Here is a 4,441-nt window from a genome sequence, read left to right on the forward strand (position 1 = left end):
ACCCTAGTTCGTCATCCGTCGTTCATCATTGCCATGGTGCGGAGAACGGTAACTTGGTACAAGCAGCTGACGCCGGTGCGCCAAGCCAAAATCATGACGGAGGTCTGTGCCGCAGACCGCCGACGCCAGGACCGCATTGCAGCAGGCCAACGTACGAGCTCTTCAAAGCCGGGCTCGGTGGAGGAGGACAACGCCCTCCAACCTAATAACCTCCAAGAGCTACGTTTGCGAGGACGATTAACCGAAGGGACTTTGTTGATGGATATGCAGGTCGCCGTAAGGAGAGTTAGTCATACATGCGGTCGGGTCCATACATATGCCCGCAGCCGCCGCATCTATTTTGCTCGTGGATTTTGAAATAGCAAGAGGTTTTGTGTCGTAAGAAATATGAATTGCGCTACGACTTTACGCGTCGATGAATTCAGCCATTGTATCTATGCAATGTATTCGCGTGAGCGCGCAAACTATGACCGATACTGCCTATTTCGGTTGTGCTACCTTTCTTTTTAGAAGTTTTTCATCCATATCACGAATCAGTACAACGAAGTTGACCCTTACAAGCACACTGAAACGCAAACACAAAGAACCATAAACACCTAGAGTATCCTAAAAGAACCATAACACAAAAAGATCTCCAGAGCCCTGGGTCATCATCCCTGAATCTTGAGAGAAGACCCCTGCAGCAGAAGGATCTACAACCAGTCGCAAGCAGGTCATCATCTTCGACCACGGTACAATTGCCGCCACGCTGCTTCCTCCTTTCTTGACACCAGCGCTGAGAGGGCATGGACATCAATCCAACACACCTGCAACAGCCGTCGCCATCTTTGACTTTGAGTACCGCGAAAAGTGTCCCTTCCGGAAGAAAGAGAACTCGAGTCATCCGACCGGTCCAGCACCGCGGTAGGGCCACCCGCCCGGACAAAGCAAGATCTCCCACCAGCATCAGCGCAGAGGAAGGAGAAGAACAGCAGCAGCAAATCATACCAACAAGGAAGAAGAAGGGTCTTCGTCTCCCTGCATCCATCGCCCATTTGAGAACTCAAACGGCCAGTGCCGATGGACCTCCAGCCACCATAGCCCACGACCTCGACGAGATCCGGGGATCCCCAACCCCGCTGGCTCCTAGACGAAGGCAAAAGCCTCGCCTGACCGCGAACGGAGCCCGGAGAAACTTATTCCGACGCGACACCACCGCAACGGCCTCGGCAGCGTCTCCCTCAACCCTAACCCTACCACACACCCACCTAGTGAACAGACCCGAGGTTCCCCCTCCCTCCCGCCGCCGGGGCGGCCGACGGAGAGAGTGGGAACCGGAGGCGTCACCGGCGGTGCGCAAGGGCCTCGTCGCCTCCTGATCGCCTCGTGCGATCAGATTCCGGTTGTGCTACCTGTTGTGTAACTAAACCATTTGTGTGGTTGAATTTCCTGATGCATGCTTTTTATGTACACAAATAATTCATCTCCACACCCATGTCCCGGCAGTGGGTGTCATATGCATATATTCCCATTCTTGGATTGACTGCAAATTTTTCATGCTCCCCGGTGTTTAGCTCAAGCTTGAACTAAATACCAGGGAGTGACACCATGAACATGAAACAGAGCTCCATTCCATGTGAACTCTTGAGCCTAGCTATACATTAGAGATTGCAGCTTCTGCTCCGAAGGATTATGGGTATATGCATAAACAGACAGAGTGTGTGCTTACCATTTTCCCTTATTAATTTTAATGTCACATAAGAAACACCTCCGTTTCCATTTCAATCTTTGACCGATTGGTTAAGCCAAGCTACCCCAATGCATCTCTAATAATATACTGCACTCAGCCCTTCCAAGAAAAAATCAAACGAAAACCTCGTTTGTACACTTTGTGCATTTCAAAATTCATTTCCTTTTTCTTTCCCCTGTAAACAGACTCAAGATAACAACAAATGGTATATAATTTCCACGGAAAGGTGGGTCTCTGGCATTCTCAAAACGGCAACGTCCCTGTCAGCCGAATGTGCTCGAGGGTACGCTTCAGGCCGTACTGCTGAATAACCCGGTTCCCGGCTCTGAAACCGTCCCCGTAGGCAACGGAGGTGTCTGACTCGATCTGGTGCTTGAAGAAGTCGCCGAGCTTCCGCTCGAACTGAGACCTCCCGCCCTTTTTTGTTGATGTGGATGACGAAGAGGATGAGGATGTTGATGCAGCGTTGCTACCTGATCCTGCCATGATCTCCGACTCGATCCACAGGTGGGCGAGGACTTGACATATGCCTTCTTCTATATCTGGAGTGAGCGTGCAGTATCCTGTGAATGCACTGTCCATCTTCATTACCCCATAACACAGTGATAAGTAAATGATATAACAAGCTGATGCAAACTTGCCAATATACTAATGGTTGTCAACTTCTCGAGTGGAGATTAACATTAATTGGTTAAAAGTCTCATAGCAAGATAACACAACTTCAAGCCCAATAAATCTAAAATTAGTTCAGTTATCTCAGTTGGTAATTCTGGGTTCTAAAGGTACATGAATGTAATACTTCGTATAAGATTTTGGCCCTGACTTGTAAAGGCCTTCTAAGCTAGAGAATCATGGCTTCTGGTAGTTGAACCAACCCTGACATTTAGTCTTTACTGTAAGCAAAGCACTAGCAGATTCATTACTAAATATACCTTTACATGCTAAAATAGAAACCATTTACCAAAGAGAGCATAACCAGCAAAAAAGTGCATAATAATTCCACTGATGTAAGACTGGTTGTCCATTGGTCCAGGCTGGGACTCTCTTCCCCCATTTTGATTACCTTAAGAGTATAACTGTTTAGTGATAACAAAGATGTGGTATTTAGTACTCCCTCCGTCCCAAAATTCTTGTCTTAGATTTGTCTAGATACGGATGTATCTAATACTAAAATGTGATTTGATACATCCGTATTTAGACAAATGTAAGACAAGAATTTTGGGACAGAGGGAGTAGGTTATATTCTGAACTCCAACTTTCAGTGTACTATGAGTCAGTATGCTATTTTACTAGTAAAAACACAATAACTAAATACCACAAGAATTAAAGACAACCTTTAAGACGCAACCACGCATGCATCATCTCATGAGCTAAAATTGAACCTGTCAACAATCTAGAAGAACAAGAACTCATTGGAGACTCGCAGAGTCATGTCAACACATTCAGAGTTCATCAGGTCAAACAATAAAAGATGCAGATGATGAGACAGTGATTCTTTAAGTAAAAGGAGAAGATCCACCGATGAAGCACAACATTAATGTTTTTGCTCATTTGCTCCCTTCAGTAGGTTATATTCGGGACATGTGGTGTTGGATATCTGGAGGTATTCATCCCATAAATCTGCAGCCATGACAAGCATCCTCAAGGTAGTCTTTACCTTCTGGTATCCAGAGAATAGTTCATCTCATCCTTGTGTCGGGACACCTTGTAGAGGCAATCGAGTATAGTTCATCTCATCCTTAATCAACACCAGAGAAGGACCCGAATAGTGCATCATGGACAAAGTAGTCATCCATGAACATCATATGCCCTCGTGCTCTCTTCCAATGAGGACGAATCATCGCAGTTACATCCTCATATTCGTCCTCATCTAATGAGGACGAATCCACGAACTCAACATAGAAGTACTCCAAGGCCGAATCATCATGTTTGCTTCAAAGTAAATCAGTAATACGTTAATAAATTTGTCTATGGCATTTGGCCGAACACTTACCGGATGCAGTGTCCGCCATGGACGGCAATGTGCAGGGGAGGAGGGAACTTGGCGGCGGCCGGACCTGGGGTGGAAGGGATGCGTAGGTAAGCCGGCTGGCGCCCGGGTGGAGCGGCGTAGCCGGTAATACAGTGCTGACGGAGATCTTGAACTATGTTGATACACTCCATGGCGAAGGGATATAGTGAGTAAAAGCGGGGCTTTCGTGTGGGCTTTTTGTGTAGGCTGGGGGTGTAGAAGTCCGATGTGGCGTTTGTCCAGACACGCACAAATAACGTCCTCCAAAATTGCTTCCAGTTTGCGAGAAATCTACGTGCAGATCGGTCCGCTAATGTTTGGTGGACAGCGTTGGAGTGCTCAAAGTGTTTTGCCCGCAGGTCCGGACGTTTGCGGGTGGTTTAATGGACGGCGTTGAAGATGCCCTCGGTGGTTACCACCTGTTTTGTTCGTGCCGTTAGAGGGTCCTAGCCCGATTCCTCCTCGTCCAAACAAAGCTCCTCTAAGTGACAGTCCAGTCGGACGATTCTCCCTTTGGAGGTGATGGCACCGTGCATGAATTTCTGTCCACTCACAAAGGGAACCAAAATATGCTATGCTAGCCGAGTATGGTTCCTATCCTCCTTCCATGATGCAATGTCACTACTAGGAGAGCAGTCTTGTTCTCTTTTCCTCTGTATAAATGTGGTGATGCCTAGCTCATCACTACCACTGTGGTCATC

The sequence above is a fragment of the Triticum dicoccoides genome, chromosome 2B, assembly GCF_002162155.2.
Source record: "Triticum dicoccoides isolate Atlit2015 ecotype Zavitan chromosome 2B, WEW_v2.0, whole genome shotgun sequence".
Lineage (NCBI taxonomy): Eukaryota > Viridiplantae > Streptophyta > Magnoliopsida > Poales > Poaceae > Triticum > Triticum dicoccoides.